The following is a 7,881-nucleotide window of genomic DNA, read 5'->3' on the forward strand; positions in this document are numbered from 1 at the left end:
GGTTGAGTAATGCATATATATTATTCTCGATCAGTATAAAAGCGTGACTATCAAAACGAAAAATAAAATAACATAGGCAACGATTCAATAAATGAATGAATAATAAATAAGTATGCATCATCATTTGTCCAAAATAGTTGACCATATACACGTGTGACTTAAACGTTTATCAATTGTACATATATAAACATGCATCGGTTTTCCAAACAAGTTAATTGCGAATTTAAAGACAGTGTTTTTCCCTTTTTTTGTTTCAAAAGTTGTACCAATAAAACTCCAGAAGCGTAATTATAAGAATATTGCTTGGCACAGTCCCCTGTTTTTTATTTCAAACAAGTGACCAATGGCAGTTTACAAGTCAGGTGAATTGATTTGTTAGAGCATTAAATATATAACTGAAATGAATAAAAGATGGGGGAACTGTTTTGTCGAGCATTTCTTGATAAACTTAGGAACTTACAAAACATCTACAAAGGTATATTGAGCATTATAGTATTTATCGCAATCTATATTCTAGCGTAAAATGTCAATTACTGCATGGGATAATGCATATGTCGGGGACTGGAAAACAAGGCAATACCCATATTTGTAAAGAGTCGTCCTGGATAAGCATGTGCATTACGCAAAGGCTGTCATGGTCGACACTTACCCTGTTCAAGGTATTTTAAGATCAAAGGAAATCTCTTACTTGCGAATGTCAAGTTTAGGCAGTGTGTTCCGTTCCTAATTATCCTAAACGGACCGCACAGGTAAATCTGAAACGAAACATGTATTTAGCCTAATTAACCAAGACCGCCACTCAATGTATTCGTACTCATTCGTTCTTTTGAGATAACATTACAAGGCATGCAGATGAGTTTCCACGCAATTCCGTTGCGCTTTTTTAAACAACATCAATATTGGACATTAATCAACAATATACAAATATGTACAATAAAAATTGCTATATATCGATGAAGACATGTGTTCTTATAAGAGGAAAGCATAGATACAGGGCATCACATGTGAATAGCTCATAAAGTCACTCATATGGAGTAAAAGTATGTAACGAACAGAGAAGACGAGTATTATTTAGTCAACGGATAACCGAAGATAAAAATATATCGTTTACATGGCACTTGTAAATATTTTAGATGCTGTGCTTAGAATTATTCTCCAATATAATAAATAACACTCCAATTAACATAAATCTCAAAATGCAGCAAACGATAGTAGATTATAAATGGAAGACTTTATATCTGAAGTTAGACGGTGCACAGGACAATTATTTGTAGACATTTATGAACAAATTAATATAGAACGACGCACTTATTGAGGGCACAAGCAATCTTTTATAGTAGTGATTAAATTAAACGCCTACCGGTACTGCTAAGACGTCTATGAGCATGCAAATCCGAATGTGCTTATATATGAATCCTACGACAATGCGACTTTTTCCCCCGTTATGCTTAAAAAAAGTTACTAATCTGACAGAGGAGTGTAAAGTTTAATAAATGAGCTTATGAGGGAGAAAGCGACTGGTATTTGCTGTATTTTTAATATTTTAAACTATTTATGTTTTATTAGAGATTTCATGTTAATTAAGCATGTTAAAAACAACTTTTAGATCATTCAAGGTAAGTCCACACGTACATTATACCGCTTAGAAACGGTCAAGCAAACCATTTGAATTTTACATAATATACGTTCGCGAATTGAAATCGTAGCAGGAGGGATTTTATCGGTTTTCTAAATGCTGATATACTTTCGTTATAAATTAATGTATCTACCTGTTTGTTGCATTTAGAATCCGAAATATAAGGGGATGTTAATATATTGGAATCAGTTGATTTTTATTAGATATCCACTAATATGAAACTTAACACCACCAAAAAGATAATGTATATTTCATTGCATAAATGATCCAACATGTTACATAATTCAAGTATCTAGCACATCATGAGTGAAAAAGACCATATGTTTGTTTTATCAACATAGCGGATTTATTGCTTGTAGCATTCAATTGTTGTTTGATATACATGTATGTGTTTGTGTCATTTTAAAATAGCATATCCTGCTAACTATTTTCTGCTTGATTGCTTTTTAATACGCTATTATATTATGTAATCGGTTTCAAAGGCGTCTTACGTCTGTGGCGTCAATGCATTTATGAAACATCCTCATTGCGATGGCAATTTAAAATGCTTTATTAACGTTTTGAAAAGTAGACGTATAACATTTCCTGGTTTCACTAGTGCTCAAAATCGTCTGATGATGCAAGACATGAATGGCTATTTACTTAGAATACATGTACATTGAAACTTTACAAATATCGTGTGCAGAGAAACTCTCGTAAAATCTGACTACTATTAAAGCCGGTATAATACAGAACAATCATACTAGTTAAACAGATTTGCATCACTACAGTAAAAATACATTCCGAGGCTTAGTGTACATTTAATCGCTCTTGAACGACATTGACAATAACACAATGGACGTCTTAAACAAATAGTTTTTAGTGCAATACACGAAATACTTTTTAGTGAAGTGCATGCAACATAAGGTGGTATTAGAACATAACAATTTGTTGATGCATTTAAAGGGATCTTTTCACGCTTTGGTAAATTGACAAAATTGAAAAAAGTTGTTTCAGATTCGCAAATTTTCGTTTTAGTTATGATATTTGTGAGGAAACAGTAATACTGAACATTTTCCATGGTCTAATATAGCGATTATATGCATCTTTTGACGATTTTAAAACCTAAAAATTATAAAGCGTTGCAACGCGAAACGATTGAATAATTTGGAGAGTTCTGTTTTTGTCGTTAAATTTTGTGAAACTACGAAGATTGCTTATATAAGGTATAAAATACTTCTAGTTAATGTACTTGGCGGAATAGCTCAGTAGGCTAAAGCGTTTTTACTTCAGGACTCTGGCAGGACTCTAGGGGTCACTGGTTCGAAACCTGCTCCGGGCAATGTTCTTTTCCTTTTTTAAATTTTATTCTTGATTTTTTACTGGAGCTTTTACGATCCAATGTTTACATTTATCAATATAAAGCATTTAATGAATAAGTTAAAAAATGCCAAAATCTGTGAAAAGGCCCCTTTAATAATGGTCGTTTGACATGGCCATTAAAGCAGCATTCTTTCAGAAGTTGAACCGACAGTGGTACCTCGCGGAAGTTAGTTTTTCAAATGATTTTTCAACAGTTTTTATATTTAAAGGTGTATATTTTCGTTCAAGTTGAAAAAGACTGAAGCTGGATTTAATAATACGTATTCGTCCTGTAACAGGTCTATAGCTATTGTTTCCTCTGCCATGTCCTCTGTATGGTCGTCTCTCTTGAAATCTTCCTCTTGCACCACAGAAATGTCTAGGTTCTCTGTTTCCTGTTAAGCGAAACCATTGGTTCATTCCTCTAGCATAAGTACCTGAATTACCTGCATATTCATCCCTGTTCGTGTACTCTATTGCCATTTCCTCGTGGCTGTACTGTATTTATATGGTACTGTTCTCTTTCTGTCTCCAATACTTCAATTATGCTATTCATTTTGTCAAGTAAAGTCTTAATTTCACCTAATTTCGACTTTTCTGGTTTGACATGTGCGGTAGCCGCCTGACATTGTTTGGATTTGGGCTTTTGACTCTGCAATTCAGACTCTAATTTCCTTTTTTCTGTTTTAAATTTGTTGTAGTCAGAGGTTGTTTCAAATTTGAAAGCAGATGCGATTTTCATTTCAACATTCAGACCCTCATACAATACACTTTTAAGTAAAATCTGATGAGTTCTATGAAGAGCTCCCAAATCTACAGCTCTGGAAAACAGTTCCTCTACTCTATTAGCATAATTGACCACAGGCTCATTCTCACCTTGTTCACAGGCATGAAATTTCTTAAGAATTGACTCTGGAGTCTCTATATTGCCAAAACTACTTCCCCTAATCTCATGACCATATCAGCAGCTTCCCCTCGAAGTGAGCGTCTGATGCCTAGTAACATGCTTGCATTGGAATATGCTTTCTCTCTCAAAAGACAGTTTACCTCATATTTCCATGCTCTGTACGAGACCTCGCCTTTACCTGTTTCTCCGTAAAACAATGAGATTCTTGGAAATCTTTGTGGATCTTTGTCTTTAACAACTTCTTCCACCTTACTAAGTTTCTGTGACAACACATTTTCTAATTCATCAGGCTTCTCTAACTTCATTTTCTTTAAAACCTCTAATAAGGCAATTTCATCTTCGCTTACTTGAGCCATGCTTAATATTTAAAACATATTCTTAAAAAATAAAACTTTTTCACACATTCTCTTGCTTTCAATTAATAACCGAACATGTCTTTTGCACAAAGTACTATGTACTAAACTAATCTATAGTTAAACACTACACTTAACACTATGGTGGGCCCACTAAAATAGTTTAACGCAGTGCAACTACCTATCAACTACTTAATCCATGTGTATTAGAACAAGTTCGGTTTTACACCAGATACTTTAATAGCAAGTAGTCATTCATTCACATTCACGTCTTTAACCTAGCATTGAATAATTATGCACCTATTAGAAATGTAAGTAACAATATTGTGCAGACAAAAGACTGATCACAACAAAACTCCTCTAATAACTTAATTATCAGAGGGCAGACAACAAACTGATCACAACAAAACTCCTCTAATAACTTAATTATCAGAGGGGCTCAATTTATTTTGTTGACAGTTACAAATGTACCTCGCTGCAAACTGGTTAGACTGGTACCCGAATTCTGTCACAGCCTGTATATACTGACTACGGAAGTATACTTGTTCTGCAAAGTAATCTGATTAGGCATACATCTATTTAACAGTATTAACACCTTGTTACTTAAATTTATCATGCTCTAAACTACTTCAAATCTTCCAACTATTCACCAGTTCAACTGTAGTCTCCTTGAGCAAGTAAAAACCAACCCAGAAAGAATCAATCCATGAAACAGCATAAATCACCAACCATAAACGATCTCAAGGGTGGGATGGGGATTGTTAGTCAACAGTAAGAAGAGATATGGGCTGTCCACATACAATACTAGTGCAAGGTGAACGTTAAAATGTTACAGTTAAATATATTTACATATGTCTTGCATGTTTATCACCATAAACCCAATTACTTCTATATAATAGTTAAAATGTGTATTAAACCTTTTTTTTTCTACCTCACAAAAAACAATTCTCTCACATTTACTATACAACAATTGTAATCGTATAAAAATGTTAAAAAAAAAATTCGAAGAATTTTCAATAGATATATATTGCACACTCAATGGTAATAAGATTGCTTGACATTCTTGAAATATCGAATGAAATTCTAGTGAAAACCCTTATACATTGTTTAATACAATCACTCACCACCATAAAACAACATATTTTTTTTTTCCACTCCGTACTTTAGTGTTCAGACACAGTGTTCATTAGTCAACATGCACGACGCTTGGTGACGTCCTCCTGAAGTTCTGTAGTGTGTGCCGGCACAAAGCGCAATAAGTATTAATGTGATCACTGAAATGTTTTGGTACCATTCATTACGAACGTCTGTTCAACTGATATGCTGGTCCACTCCTCTAATTTGACAATCCTCACTGGGGGCTCCATTTGTAACTCTGGCAGCTCCAAAATGTGGGGCAGAATCCCAACAAAGGCACTGACAGTTACAAGTTTATTGAGTGGATATATACTAAATATATGAGCGTTGAAACTGATCTGTAACTGACCGTCCTGAAAATATACAAATTATCAATACGCATATTTAATAATAAGGTTACAAGTTATAGGTTGTTACCGTGGTAACCATACTCAATAATTATACATACACATCAAACTAATATTCATCTTTAAATCATAATGGTATGCTGTGTGTTGGTTCCAATCAACATATTAACATACAAATGGCATATTAAGATAATATATCAATTATCTTAAAACATAGGTATCCTGAAAACAACACAGTGACAATAACAATAGTGTTTATACATCGTTACTTTGACAAACTGCACATATTACTTACGGAGTATAAGCTACTCTCGACCTGGTCTCTCTCAGCCTTGGGGAGGTTAGCACTGTGACTGCTGTAATATTAATATTTCAAGGTGAAAGTGATGTGCAACAACCAATGTAAAAGTTATAGACAGCCCAAGAGTTTCATCAAAAAGGAAATAAGAAAATAGTAGCGGGTTGGGCTATAAATGTAGGAAATACACAGGGAACGATACCTTTAAAAAAAGATGACCATATCTGTCACAAAGATGTTATAAAACATGCAAGATTCCCATTGATATTAGAGTCTTCAATCTCGAAAAATAAAACCAAGCATCATAAACCGGGACTTCTGTGTGTTGAACTAGTCACAATCGATACACTATATATTATGGCATTTATTGATCTATACAGTGTTTATTATTCACACTACACAGGGGAATTTAAGGAAAGCATCTCGAGAACTCTCGAGAACAAAATTACAAAATTTGATACTTTTATATCCATCTAACGAAAGTCAAGCATTGTTTATCTTACTATCACGGACGGCTTTACACTGGCGTCATCAAGTTATGACCTAACGCTTTCAGAAACCGATTTGTTAGCGAATTATGAAAGCTAACAGTCTCCATGAAGACGTTTGTATAAACAAGTATTATTCAACCTTTTTCAGTTTAATTTTAAAATACTTTGGCAAATAGACGTCCGGAAAAAAATAATAACCTAAAGACACAATGATTCAGTTTGACTTTAGATAAAGTACGTACATACATGTCAACGCAATTATTCTGATGTAAATTTAGTTTGTTTCGTCGACAAATACAAATATGTAATCATTGCTGTTGTTGAATTATTACTTTTCAACAAGGTGATAAAGATACAGGAATGCTGCAGTAACGAAGCATTCTTAAGAAAGCATGCATTCTCTTCTGCTTGTAAACAAGTTATGTTGCACCAAACAATCGTTAGCCTCAACATTATTGTGGTACAAACATCGTAATACCTGTATGATATGTTTCTAATTGTATGCATGCTGGTATGTTTTGTAATATTTACTGAGCATAATTAATGCTTCGCTAAATATAACGATATAAAAAGACGTAAACCATTATCGGTCCATTTGCTTAAATATAAGTGCGTTTCACATTTTGAGGTTTAGTTTTAATATTCATGGGTTAATGATCAATTGTAATCAATGATTAATAAAATAATGTAAACGTAGTTCTTTAATTATTATATTAGTATTATTATAATTATTATAATTATTTTTATTATCATTATTATTTGTATCATCATCAGCAGCAGCAGCAACCTCCTCCTCCTCCTATTTCTCCTCATTTCCCTCCTTCCCCTCTTCCTCCTCATCATCATAACCGTCATCATCTTATTCATCATCATCTTATTCATCATCATCTTATTCATCATCATCTTAGTCATCATCATAAACATCATAATCATCAAAATCACCATCATCATCATCATCATCATCATCATCATCATCATCATCATCATCATCATCATCATCATCATCATCATCATCATCATCATCATCATCATCATCATCATCATCATCATCATCATCATCATCATCACCATCACCATCATCATCATCATCATCATCATCATCATCATCATCATCATCATCATCATCATCATCATCATCATCATCATCATCATCATCATCATCATCATCATCATCATCATCATCATCATCATCATCATCATCATCAACATCATCTTAGTCATCATCATCATCATCATCATCATCATCATCATCATCTTAGTCATCATCATCATCATCATCATCATCATCATCATCATCATCATCATCATCATCATCATCATCATCATCATTATCATCATTATCATCATCATCATCAGCAGCAGCAGCAGCAA

Source organism: Dreissena polymorpha, chromosome 11 (assembly GCF_020536995.1).
Source record: "Dreissena polymorpha isolate Duluth1 chromosome 11, UMN_Dpol_1.0, whole genome shotgun sequence".
In the NCBI taxonomy this organism is placed as follows: Eukaryota; Metazoa; Mollusca; class Bivalvia; order Myida; family Dreissenidae; genus Dreissena; species Dreissena polymorpha.